Here is a 14,712-nt window from a genome sequence, read left to right as displayed (position 1 = left end):
CGTTGTGAACAGAGAAGCGTGCAGCCTGCGCAGCAGCAGAGCGGCTGTGTCTGTGCCTGCCCTGTGGGGACTGAGATTGTTGTGGATTTTTTGCATCTGTCGCTCAAGAATTATATGTGTTATGGACTTCTTTTTTTAAACTAAATTGAGGTTTTAAATTGTTAGAATGTAATTTCAAATCTGCTTAAAAAAATAAACATATGTTTATTGTTTGTTTTGTCCATATGGGCTCGTTCTGTGTTCCCCAGGTCTCAGTTGCTATAATGAGTTTTTTTTTTTTTTGCCCCCCCTGGCTCGAATGTCAAACTCCGCCTATGACTAAACAGATACTGCACTCTGTGGCCTGTAGGGAATATTTAAGGAGCTGTAGTCCTCGCTGTTGCTGCCCTCTGTTGGCGAAATCGCGGCACTCTCCACTCTGTGTTAGGAACGACTCTGCTTCCTTCTCCCGTGGATCAGCACGCCACACGCTGCCCAGCGATGCTTCTCTCTCTCTCTTCACGGACACACGCTGCTCTTTAGTAAGACTCTCACTTTAGACTCTTGGCCATGCTGGCGTTACGTTTTCACTGTAATTACACTGGTCCAATTAAATAAGGCCACGCATCATACCGATGTCCTTTGCTCATTTATTTCCACCTTTTCATCGTAAGACACCGTGAAAACTAGAAGAAAACTAAACACATGAAATACAATGAGTCAAATATACTTATTTCAGTCACTTTACAGTCTTTTAAGCACGTTTCCTTAACTAGACGGGCCCCACAATGTTAGCGTCACATCAGTACAGGAAGTGCATTAAATGCAAAGAAATTACAACAAATATTAAACACAAATACGACAAGGCTGAAATACAAAAGCACAATTACCGTGTGCGCCTCATGGACCGTGCAAAATCTTTGTTTAAGGCCGTACATTTTTTCTCTGCAGCCGCTCTCTCAGTATTCCTCTAACTCACAATGCAACAGGCGTGGCCTTCTAAACTCTGGTCATTTGACCTTTGACCTCAACATCAAAAATGACATTTGTAATAAAGAACAACAAATTTAAAGAAAAATTATTTTTAAGGTAAAATATTTTAGTACAATTTTAAATCCAACATCCCTTTTTAAACTCTTATTTATTAAATTTTTTATGTTTTTAATTACTGTATGAATTCAAACACTAATGAAATTATCAAAATATAGATTAAACATGAAATCTCAGTAACACTGTCCACACACACACACAAAAAAAATATGTTTGGTCAGCATTGTAACCATAGACTGTAAATATGGATATAATATTTACAGTCTATGATTGTAACCCCTGAAATGTATTAGTAGAGAAATAATATTCATTTCCTGGCAGTGTTGCTTCTGCATCATTATTGCAACATATTTCTTGTGTATTACTGCATCATACCCAACTTCCCTTTGTGTGTACCATAATATGAAGAGCATGAATGGGAATTGAATGTATATTATGTCAGCATGCAATATGTTGACTGAGTGGAATATCAAACAAATTAGTTTTTAGATGTATGCAAAATGTATTCTATAGAGACATGTTTTTAAAACCTGCCAATAGTTATTTAGATAGTTGGTGGTAGTTTAATCTATTAGTAGTATTGCTTACTGTAAAAGTGTATTAGAGATGTGATTCAAGTGTTTCTATATGAAGTTATTTATTTGAGATTATGTGCCTGTAAGGTAATTGAGTTTATTTTTGGTCAATGTAACAACCCTTAAATGGCTGTCTACATACTTTTTGGAGAACCATCTAAACGTAAGGGAGGAGGTGTTTGTGGTTTATTATATTTGTATTTATAAATGTGGTATGAACCACACTATCTGTACTGAAAAGTCGTAAATGAGTACAGCTGTGTGTCGTGCTGTTTACTCATTTATGTGAATTAAGTTAGTAACAATTACTTGTTTTTCATCTTGCATTTAAAATATTTCACCTTTGTATAATCAACCAAGTGAATGTCCTCTACCTCCTATAAGAAAAAAACTAGTTTTAATAAGGCCACATAAGTCAAAGCCAACTTTATTGTCAATTCTGGCATATGTACAGGACATAGAGGATCAAATTGCTGTTTCTCTCAGACCTTATACAAGTACAGAAAATGAACAAAACAAAAAAACAAGGTTTTTAAAAATACTAAGATAAAGACAAAATACTTCTAAATATTACTAAATATTTACAATTTAAGTGTAAGGGGGGGGGGGGGACAATAACAAGGTACAGACAGATCAAGAACAACAAACACTGTAATGATAACATTTGTCGAAGTAGAACAGATTCCAAGGTGTAGAAAAAACTGTCTGTTTTGGACCTGAACTGGGTTGGTTTTCGGGTGGGTAGGGGACTGGAGGGAAAGTGACATGCTGTTTAAACTATGTTTTGTTTACTTTGGCCTATGTTATATGTCATTGTTATTGTTAAAATTTAAATAAAAAAAAGACTGATTCTGGTCATTTTATTTTTAAATAATTGCCCATTTCTTACACTGCACTATAACTTGTATTCTTGTATTTACAGCGGCATAGATGAATCAATTAGTTGTCAACTACTAAATTAATCTATTTTGATAATAATAAAATCGCTTAAAGTTTTTTATGAAAAAGTTCAAATTCTCTGATTCCAGTTGGTGTCTGTATAAGTCATACTAAATATTAAGTAGTCTACATAAATTATTTCATGGCTTTACATGAGCGTATATGTGGTAAAAGAAATATATTAAAAAAAAGTGCATACAATATATAGAGAAGTAAAAATAACTTTCCAATGTTACAAGAGCATCTGTTTTCCAAAGGCAATTATTTTTTTAGGTGCAGTACTGGATAACTACTGTATATGAGAAGTAAAAACTATAACAATCGTTTGCACTTGCACAAATCAAGCTGCATCTATCTCAATGATTTCCTAGATTTTGTGATCACAGCTGGCTGAGCGACTGGGATCTGTTTCTCGAGTTTTCTTCTCTGCACTTTCAGCAGTGTCTGCTTGGGACAGATGAAGAGCTTTCCTGCAGATGTTCTTGAAGATAGGGCTGGAGAAGTAGTAAACCACAGGGTCCAGCACGCTGTTGAGATAGGTCAGGCTAATGGTGATGTAAAACGCGGTGGTCAGGTCTTCCAGAGCAAGGCAGACTTCAGGATCAGAGAGGGTGCTGCCGGCTCCTTGTTGTAACTTGATCCAAATCAGCAGTTGCGTGATGTTGCTCGGGAGGAAGCAAATGATGAAGAGCACCGCCACCACTGTGATGAAGCACAGAGCCTTTTTAATCTTTGCATGCTGGGCCAACTGTCTCCTTCTCAGGTGGCCAATAATTTGGAATGAAACTCTTGGCTCTTTAAATTTAGGAACCTGTGACGATTTCCTGCATGTCTTCCCCCTCTCTCTCCCTGTTCTCACCTAGCTGTCCTGTCAACAATTAAAGGTGGAAATAGTAGGAACACCAATATGTGTCAGCTTCTCTGTTTATTGTGTTTATTTGATGCTCTCAGGGTGGTGTACATGCTGCAGTCTTTCCCCATGGATGATGCTGTCCGTCTCCTAAATCCTATCCTATCTGCTGAAACCTGGGTGAGTAATACATTGCAGTGAGTCAACATTGGACTAAGTGTCCAGAGAAAGTGACTGATATCTATTTTTTGGATTTCCTCCTGTAGCTGCTCAGCACTTCTGGGCCTCGTCTGACCTTCTGCCATTGAACTCAAGCGCTGCTTTGTCTTGTCCACCTCGCTTATTCGGCCACTCTGGAGGCTGAGTTGCAGATCCCAGGAACAAAATTCAGTAATAGGAAACACATTTAATAGTACTCATGGAATAATTAATTGCCAAGTTAATTAAAGAGGTGTGTAAGATGTGTTAAAGTTTCTGTATTTCATATTCCCATACAGATATTATTTGAAATGCTACATCTTTGTCTCTCAACTGGAGGCATTAAACATCCCTTACACGGTGCAGTCTTTCCTCAGTAGTCCCAAAGAGGGCTTGGTTAAAGGGTTGTGGAAGAACCACAGTCATGAGCCGCAGGTACTTATTTAACCGAAAACATTGAAACTATTCTAGCTAGTTACTTCACTATAGTTCCACTGAAACTGAAGCACCCTTTGTCCTTTCAGGCGGTGCGGTTGGTGGCTGACCTGTGCTTGGAGTATCGGGTGTACGACCCTCAGCTGTGGAACAGTCTGCTTCAGAAGCTGCTGGGCTTCAACTTGGTGAGGCACCAGATAAAATCTTTCTAATCACACAATTAGTCTCAAATTCTATAAAAAGATAATTGAATGCAGTATCTCACTCATACATGATGTCTATGAAGTTTTTCTCCAGTCTTTGTAAAATTGTTGAGGGGGACATTACAACCTGTGTGCATGTTTTTCTCCCAAAGATCAGGTAACGTCATAGTTCATCGCTTTTATTTAAAGGGGTGATAGAATGCAAAAACAATTTTACCTTGTCATAGTTGAAAAAAAACAGTTTAGGACACTGTATAAAAAAAAACACAATGGTATTTGTTGTCGCTACCAATTTACGAGCAAAAACAGCAGTAGACGGTCCCTAATTCAGCCAACAGCCGGAATGTAGATCGAAGTGCTGTTTTCGCTCGTAAATCGGTAGCAATAACAAATACCACTGTGAGTTTGTTGATACAGTGTCCTAAACTGTCCTCAACATACTACACTCGTAATGTAGTGGAATTTTATTGAAGACACTGAATAGGGGTAGGTCAAAAACGAATATCCTGCAAATATGTAACCTGCTGCTAACTTATACCCGCTTCTGAATACGGGCAAATCTCAACGAGCCGCCGAGTTGACGGCTAAGGAGTTAGAATCATGCCAAAACCTCACACACACCCAAAATGTGTTTTACTCACGCCCAACGATTCACAAACAAACTCAGTGTGGTTTGCAAATACAAAACATCATTCACAAACTAATGCATTTTGTTCTGCAAATAAGAAACCTACCTATCAAACAAATACAGTATGTTTTACACATACAAAGAAACCTATTTCTTCTTCAAGTACAAAAATAAATCCTTCAAGTACAAAAAAAAATCCTTCAAGTACAAAACAAATTCTACAAGTACGAAAAAACTGTCACGTGACTTTTGGCACTTATTTTCTGCCTTGCTGATCCACACACAAATGCCCTCAGATCCACACACAAATGCAGGTACATTTTCTAACAAATGTCCTGTAATTTGCACTCCACAATAGCAGGTGGCACTGTTAAGTCAATTTAAGCCTGCCAGGACCATAGATATATACCCGCGGATTTTTTTAAACGTTATTACGGTGCATAACTTACTGGAACAAAGCTGAGCAACGTGTTGTTGCTGGTGACAAAACCACTGATTATATATATATATATGTATATTGAGCGATGCTGGCGTTAAAGACCCGCTGATCGTTGTCTGATTCTCTGAAATGAATGCCGGCATTGCATTGTGGGAAATCGGCTTTGCATGCGCCCAACTCTGATCATATCTGTTCTGTCTTACAGCATACTGTAATATTTCACCAGTAATAAGACCAAAATAATATTATTAAAATAGAGAAATGCATACTATGATAATATCTACAACCCACCCTCCCCAGGACCCCGTGGGCTGGCAGCTGTAATCACAGTCGGCCTTTTAATGTCTCTGCCATTAAAAACCACATATCTACATTCACCTGTCTAGCACCATTAATGCGAGCTGTTGAAAGTTCCATAGTCTAGAAAGGTCAGAAGCCATTGCTTAATGGTCAAAGTGTGTGGGGGCTTCCAGCGCGCCGCCACCATTTTCTTTGCAGCCGTGAGCCCAGCAAGGACTATCCTTTTCTGACATTTAGAAATCTGGAGTGAAGAAGTGTCATTCAGCAGCAGAACTGGTATTGTCACGGATACTGTCCCAGAGACGAATGTCGACAGTTCTGAGGCAACATTTTGCCAGAACCGTGCAACAGGGGGACACTCCCAAAACATATGAAGAAATGTGACCATGGTCTTCAGTGAACACAGTGTGCATGAAGTGTCACCAATCATTTTCATCAGGCACAGCCTACGAGGGGTCAAATAAGTCCTATGGACAAAATTATAGTGGATCTGCTGGTGGTCGGGATTTCTAGAAGCCAATTTGACATTATTCTATACACTGCTCCAGTCGAAATCTAGCTCTAGCTCTGGGAAATCCCTCCTCCATACTCTGTCTAGTGGAAGTGTCTGGTGTGAGCCTTCCCTTATATACTGATATAGAGTGGATACCATGCCCTGTGAATCACTTTTAGCAATGAACAGCTCGTGAAGCGGATGTACAGCCAAGGGAAATGGATATGTGTGTTGAGTTATTTAAACAAATGATCGGGGAAATTAACGTCTCGTGTCCGCGAGTCTCATTGATAGAGCCCGCGGTGAGCTGGAGTCCATCAATGAGAGCTAGCTAGTGTTAGGTTGTAAAAAGTTAAACCATTGGTGATGTCTGATTAAAAAATATACTTTTAGTTAAATGAACACTGTAGCTAGAAAAAACATTGAATCAACCGATTGCATCACACCACACTAATTAGCATTGGTCTGGCTCACACCTACTCAAGCTTCTAAAGAATCATCCGGCTCATATCTGTCATTTAGCATACTAGGAGACTCATTGTCCCCACACGAAAGGTACACAAACTGTTGTCTCTTTTGGGGGAGCCAGCCCCTGTTGGGCCAGACTTGATTAAAACAAAGAATGTGTATTCCTGTAGTTTGGAAACAACTGACATCGCCTTGATTGGGAACGTACACCTTTTCTTTTGAGAGACATCTGACCAATAGGGAAAGATTTAATTTGAGGAACCACCCAGGTGTAGGGAATAAATGTGGAATCCAAAGAAGGATTCGGGGCTGCAACTGTGACCCCGCAAGGGGAAGCATGTCTGCAGTCCGATGGTTACAGTGTATTGTTTTGTCATGTCGCATGGCTGCAACTGTGACCCTGCAAAGGGAAGCATGTCTGCAGTCTGCTGGTTACAGTGTATTGTTTTGTCATGTCGCATGGCTGCAACTGTGACCCCGCAAAGGGAAGCATGTCTGCAGTCTGCTGGTTACAGTGTATTGTTTTGTCATGTCGCATGGCTGCAACTGGGACCCCGCAAGGGGAAGCATGTATGCAGTCCGCTGGTTACAGTCAGGGCTTGACATTAACTTTTTGAGGCACTTGTCCTTTGGACAAGTACATTTACGTTTCACTTGTCCATGCACAAAAGTCACTTGTCCAGGTAAAGATTCATCTTTTTATGAAAAAAATTGTTTTGCTAACGCAGAATTTGAACAAACCGTTGAAAGCATCCAAACACTATCCACATTAATAAAATTCAGTTGAAACAGTAGAAAAAAAACGTGTCCCAACAATGGATTTCCCCTTCAACAAGAAAAAAGGATCTCCAGACTCCATAATACAAAGTAATATGTTGCACGCCGGTGTGCAGAAGTTAATATATTGAGATTCTAAGTCAATATTTTGAGTTACTAAGTCAATATATTGAACAGCGGGCTGGGTCTAACGTTAGCGGCCCGCTGACCGGCTACCGCTGGGTCCGCTGCCCGGGATTGCGGGGGAAAAAATACATCGTTTCAAATCGGTAACAGAGACGTAATGAGTGGCACATAACACAAACTAACATGGCATTTTATTTTGTTTGAGTTTTAACTTGTGTCCAGTGGGGCAAGTAAATTTCTCTTCCACTTGCCCTACAAAAAATCCACTTGTCCTGGACAAGCAGACAAGCCTTAATGTCGAGCCCTGACAGTGTATTGTTTTGTCATGTCGCATGACTGTGGACTGTGACCCCACAAGGGAAGCATGTCTTGCAGTCCACTGCTGGCAGTGTTTTCATGTTTTATGTTTGATTGTTCGCTACCTCAGAATAATAAGGTTCTATCTGCGTTCAGGTCGGTTTTGAGATATTGAGGTTTAAAGTTTTAGCATTGCAAATAGCAAAACTGAGAAATGGAGCACATTTCTTTATAGCACCAGAGTTACTTACACCATGAATGTATTCTACATCTGAGATACCAAATTTCTACATTTATTGTAAATTAAGGTTTTTGAAACAGGTTAATTGTAGATAGAACCTTTTAGTTCTAAAAACTAACAGCAGCCTTGGAATTATAAGGTTCTATCTTCAAAAACAGAAAAAGGAACAATGATTATCAAATAATTTTAACAATTTACTTATACATACTGTTGGACTGTTCAATGTATAGATAAAATGTGTCTTTTTATTGGTTAAGTGCATTCATGCACTTACTATAACACTATATTTTTCTTCAGTTTATCAAAGTCTTTTCAGTAGAAAAGCAAAACGAGTTGAATGGATATTTAAAATCAGTCTTTATTTTTATAGTTTATCAAATAATTTTTAAACAATTTAAATGTAAAACGCTTGATTTGAGATGCATGCTGTTATTTGCAATGAGGAGACAATCACTAACAAATAGGCTATGTTACCAAGCTATTGATAGTGTGCTAATGTTAATTTAGTGGCCTGCATGTAATTTAGCCATCATTTTGAGGCAAGCCCTCACCTACAGGGGAATTTTGTTGATGTAATATCTTCTCATGCTTTTGGATTATGCTGAAGTCGAAGACAACTTTTAAAAATAGCTAATGTTAGCTAACGCTAGCTAGCGTTAGCTAACGTTAGCTAGCGTTAGCTGAGGTTAACTAGCGTTGGCTAGCAGTAACTAGTCTTAGAATATGATGCAAATCAAGTTGGAAATGAAGTTTGGCAAGGAAATGATTGTATATGACTGAATTTCCATTTGTAGTTGCATTATAGGGTTTGGGTTTTGCTGAAGGACAACTTTTAGACTTAGGTCATCATGTTAGCTAACGCTAGCTAACGTTAACTATCACTAGACAACCTGGCACCATAAAGAGACAGTATTTGATTGTTCCTTCTGTAAATATTCGAAAAGATGATTGGACCACAGATAGAACCTTAAAATTCCAAGTCTGAGTGTAACTTTGTAGATAGAACCTTTTTGTTTTCTGAATAAAACACCCCAAATTAATTTTATTTTTAAAAAACTCCTTAAATAATTTTCACAAGTTATACCAGAGTAAGAATATGTAAATAACTCAATTTTGACAAAAATGTCAGATAGAACCTTATTATTCTAGGGTAGCGTGTTTTTGTCATGTCATTTTCATCATGTTGTTCATTAAACCTTTTGCTTAATCTTTCAATTCGACTAAGCCTCTCCTTCCTCCTCAGAAATCAAACGAACACGTCTTTTTGATTTTCTTAACACTAGCCTCCTCCTAACAAGACCTCTGAAATTCACAAAAATGGATTAAATTGAAATTGGACAAGTGTTAGCTAAGCTTTGTAAGAGCTTGGGGAACCTGTAATATAAGTGCCGTGACAAAATTCAAACTGTAAATATACTATAGTTATGCCGAAAGTGTAGCTAGCTAGCCGCAATCTTTTTCCATTGTATTGAATGGGACACATAGCTAGCTAGCTGCTCCTCCTAATAAGACCCCTGACGTTCACAAAAATGCCTTAAATTGAAATCTGACAAAACGGTTAGCTTTGTAAGACATTGGGGTAGCTGTGATATAAGTGCCGTGACGAAATTCAAACTGTAAATATATTATAGTTATGCCGGCAGCCGGCCGCTGAGCCCCAGTAGTGCAGTAATCCACAAAGGGTGACTTTGCCCTGGGTATGGAGCCCAGCGGGCTGCCGCTTTCTCGTCAGACTGTGTGGAGTTCCTAAAGTCTGACACGTCTTACCAAATTTGCAATTAGCCATCAATTTTCGTAAAACGGACCATATTTGAGCTTTATATAGTTGATTTCTCGCATTAAAAAGTCTCAGAAGTGAATTTGGTAACGAAACATTGCAGGGTCTGGAATATGAGACCTGCTGTCTCGTCTCTAATGTGTGTGTATGGGGCTTCGCTCAACCAATCAGCGCGTAGCTCATCTAAATATTCATGAGCATACCATATTTGGAAGAAAAGCTCTTGCTAAAAATAGGGCCAAAACACAGGGATGCATAAGGCCCAATAAAATATCAACCAGGCCATTTTCAGCCCAACCAATGTTACATACCCCATTAGGAGACCTTAAGGAACAGTGTGAAATACCCTATATAATCTTTCTATCACCCCTTTAAAGAAATGCAAATAATGTTGCCATTTATCTCTGTTACTTGAGACATGGTAAATTTCAGTAAAGTTCAATGTGGTCCCAAAGTGTATATGATAAATGTCTTTATTGTTACAAAATATCAGAAATACAACCTGCACCAGAGGCAGGACTCAGATGGCGGCCAGTTGCCGTTCAATAATAGTGACACTAGAGATATAGACAGGAAATGTGAGCAGAGAGAGGGCTGGATATGAAATGCAACAAAGATTCACGGGCAGAATTAAACCAGGGACGTTGCAGTTAAATGGTATATGACTTAACCAGTAGATGTGGAGCCAAAAGTAAAAACTCCTCCAAATATCACTGCTACAACACAAGTGATAATAGAGAAAGTGCTGTAAAGCTAATTTTATTAACTTTATTTTCTCCCCAGATTTCCAGTTTCTCCAGGACCTGGAGGAGTATGATACTGGCACCTTTTGTCTCAGGTACTAAGTTTATAATAGTGAATTCACTTCCATTAACGGAACAGATGTATGTGTCTTTAGGCTGACTGACCTTTTGTTATACAATGTTTTGGTAGAATAATTGATGCTGATTGGCTAGAAGGTTATTGAGTTACTGAGTCTTGATCAACAGGCAACACTCTACAGGACCTTTGTTCTCCTCCTCAAGTACGCTTTACTCATGTTCCAATCATTTATAGCCAACTGTCCTGCTTGCTAAGAATATGTAGAAGTTTCATGGACTGCTAGTACTAGAATATGGATGTTTAAAGCATGCATGATAGATGAAACTGTTTTGGGGTTGTTGTTTTTTTGGGTACACTGCATGGCAGAGTATACTGAACTGAAAACGTTATATGGTTTCAAAGCAGTCTGGCTGTCCAACAGTGTTCAGAAATCCTTACACTTTATGTTCAAAGTAATTGCAAGGGTCTTAAAAGTCACTTATTTTTAAGCACCTCACTGACAAAAAGGGGATTGATGTTGGAAGCTTAATCTGTTTCATGCACCCAGGTTTGACTTACTGAATGTTGGAATTTCTTTATGAAAAAAGGCAATGATGACCTGAATAATGTTTTATATTGTCTTCATTTTCATACTTTCCTGTTGAATCTGGACCTGATAGGAATTGCTGATCGCTTTGCACAGTTCAATCTGTCAGCCTTTGCCCTGGAAACTCTCCTTCTCATCTCCTGTGCCAATAAAAAGGCCCAGCAGATCTAGGTGAGTACGTCCATGTCAAGACAACATGTGAGAGGGAACCCTAATTACAATCCCATTGTCATGACCATCACTGTTTTTGCTGTTTAGGCAAAAGGCTTTCTGTCTGTGTCTAACCCAGTCGCTGTCCTTGAGCAGGTGGAAGAGTTCATGACCACCAGGGAATTAGCTGGAGTTACCTCACAGGTTAGATGTAACTTTCTACTATTTGTACCACTTAAGGCTGATCTATGGTTATGTACAGGTCCCTCCACCGCCACATCAGAGTCTGTGTAATCTACATTACATGCACTGAGGTTGCATGTGGCTTAATGAACACGGTCTGGAATTTGGACGTTTGACGTTATGGATTCAGTTTTTGGGTTATACAGGGCTTGACATTTAATCTTTTTGGTTTTTCTTGAAGTTGTTCAGCTGTTCCAGTCTACTTTAACTGCTGACCGCCACCTGGCGTCTAAGAAACTTTGACAGATAAAGTGCAAAACAAAAAACCCACCATATATGTTTGACCTTGTCAAATGTAAGATTTGACTTCTTCACATCAGATTCTTTTATTCTGCTCTTCAGTCAGGACGATGCTGACTCACTCGCTCGTGAGTACATGAAACACAGAGAGCAGCAAAGAGGGAACACGCTGACAAACGGCTCACCGTCACCGAGCTGCCTTAAGGTACCTGAAACTGATATCCTGGACCCAGTTTATTCTGGGCTACAGTGGAGAAATATTATTTTTGTTATTTTTATTTAAGTAGTTGTATTCATCATATTAGTTCAGTGTCTTTCTTTTCGATTTAACCATTATCACCTTCATAATTGATCTGTTATAGAGACATAACAGACCTGTAATTCCACTTTAATTAGTTTTCAAGTTTCTCAACATGCAAAATGGAGTTTCGGGATGAACTGACAATATTTCTGCAGCTTTTTCACACTTGGTCTATTTTGGGCTCAGATGCAATACTTGCATTTATCTAATGTATCTTTCAACTATTCATGTAATCTTTTAATACATTTTTTTCAATATAGATTGTCTAGCGGATTCCTTGAAAAAATTATCACGGTAAAAATAAATGGTAAAATAAATGGTAAAATGAATGCTTTGCAGCAACACATCGGGGCAGAACCTGAGATGCAGGAAATTATGGTATGTGAGCCAGAGCAATCTGACTGCGTCACATTTACGATCCAGCTTAAAGGTGCTTTAAGGGACACAACACGAGCTACATGCTGAACAAAACTCTGACTTGTTTGTCCGCCTGGCCGCCCTGGGAGCGATCAACGGAGGGAGAGAGTTTGCCTTCGCTCCAGCCGCCGAGCCGGGCGTTTTCTGGCTGGAATTGGAAGTGGAGGATGGCGCAACACACACATGGGCCGCCCCGCGCCACGGACTGTTGCCGACAGAGGAACCGGAGAGCGGCGGTGGAACTTTGCGTTCAGTGCCAGGGCCAAGACTGGAGGACTCAGCACCTGTGGACTAATTGGAATCTGGGCTACTCCAAGCTTTAAAGGTCCCATGACATGGTGCTCTTTGGATGCTTTTATATAGACCTTAGTGGTACCCTAATACTGTATCTGAAGTCTCTATCCCAAAATTCAGCTTTGGTGCAGAACTACAGCCACTAGAGCCAGTCCCACAATGAGCTTTCCTTAGTATGTGCCATTTCTGTGTCTGAAGCTATTGAGGAGAAGAGTGGGAAGGGCAAGGTGGAGGGTGGGGGTGTGGCCTTGACCAACTGCCACTTTTCTCGTTTGAAAGCCATGATGTCTCTCTCTCTCTCTCTCATAGGTTGGCCAAATTCTCTGGGCGGGCAAAGCAGAGAAAGGGGAGGTAACCTTGCTTGTTATGACCTCATAACAAGCAGATTTCAAAACGGCTCATCTGAGCTTTCATTTTCTCAAAGACAGAGCAGGATACCCAGGGCTCGGTTTACACCAATCGCCATTTCTAGCCACTGGGGGACCGTAGACAGGCTGGGGGAACTCATATTAATGTTAAAAAACCTCATAAAGTGAAATTTACATGCCATGGGACCTTTAACTTCAGCCATAGAGAAGGGTACTTTCCACCAACAAACCAACTGACGCTGATTTCCGTTATGCAAAGATCCTACGGATTGCTCAAATTTGAGGCCCATCAGCCTCATTGGGACTGATATTAAGCTTTATTCCAAAGTCCTGGCTCTCCGCTTAGAGCGCTTTATCGAGAACCTAGTCCACCCCGACCAATCAGGTTTCATACCCAAGCATCATGCTGTAGACAATGTACGCAGACTATTTCAGACATAGTGGATGCGGAAAAGGCTTTTGACTGCCTAGAGTGGAACTACTTGTGGCAAGTAATGGAGAGGCTTGGTTTGTGGGCAAATTCATTGACATGGTGCGTACTTTATATGCAAATCCCACGGCCATAGTCTCAATCAATGGATTGCACTCTCAGCCATTTCCCATTAAGCGGGGCTCGCGACAAGGATGTCCGCTCTCCCCCATGCTATTTGCAATTGTGGTGTCTGAGGGTCTATAAGGTTAAAGTCTGTATAAAGTTCAAATGTGCTGAGACATCATGGGCATGTGTTAGTGACGTAAGTTTAATGATTTTCCCCTCAGTGGAGTAATGTGTTGAAGAGGATGTTCTATATGATTCTGTGATTGGTGGCTGAGTGGGATCAATGAATTTATGTGTAGTGTTGGAGCCCCTCAGATGGACTCGGACCTTTACTTGCCAACTCACATCTGTTTATTTTATCTAACATGTTACCTAAACGTACCCCTTATAACCCTGTTCTTGTTGAAGCAAGACTCTCCGGGCTCCACGGGCTTGTAATTGATGCTGAAAACTTGATGTAATAAAACCTTTACAATCAAGACAATGTCAAGCGGATTTCCTCTTCCACACATCATCACAGCATCGCTACTCAAGATACAAAAAAATTTCTCTTGAACCGTTAGCCCAAGCCATAAAGCAAAATAAAATGTGTAAGGTCCAGATTAAATCCAGTAGTAGCTCAATATCATTATATGCAGACAATATTATGTTGTACATTGCTAATCTTGAGGACTCTATTCCAAACATTCTTCAGATCTTCAACAAATTTGGCTCAATCTCTGGCTAAAAAATTAACTGGAATAAATCTAATCTTATTTTATTGAACAACAAGCATGTGTTACAATACCAACCCAAAGCAAAATTACATATTTGGGCATCACCATACACGCATCCCTACAGCGTGTTGTCCAGGACAACTATGAAACTATATTAAGTAGTGTTCAAAGGGATCTGGCCAATTGGTCTGCGCTGCCGGCATCATTACGCTCCAGGATTGCTGTTGTTAAAATGAACATAGTTCATCATGTGAATTTCTTA

Source organism: Perca flavescens, chromosome 5, assembly GCF_004354835.1.
Source record: "Perca flavescens isolate YP-PL-M2 chromosome 5, PFLA_1.0, whole genome shotgun sequence".
Lineage (NCBI taxonomy): Eukaryota > Metazoa > Chordata > Actinopteri > Perciformes > Percidae > Perca > Perca flavescens.
This window is presented reverse-complemented; position numbering follows the sequence as displayed.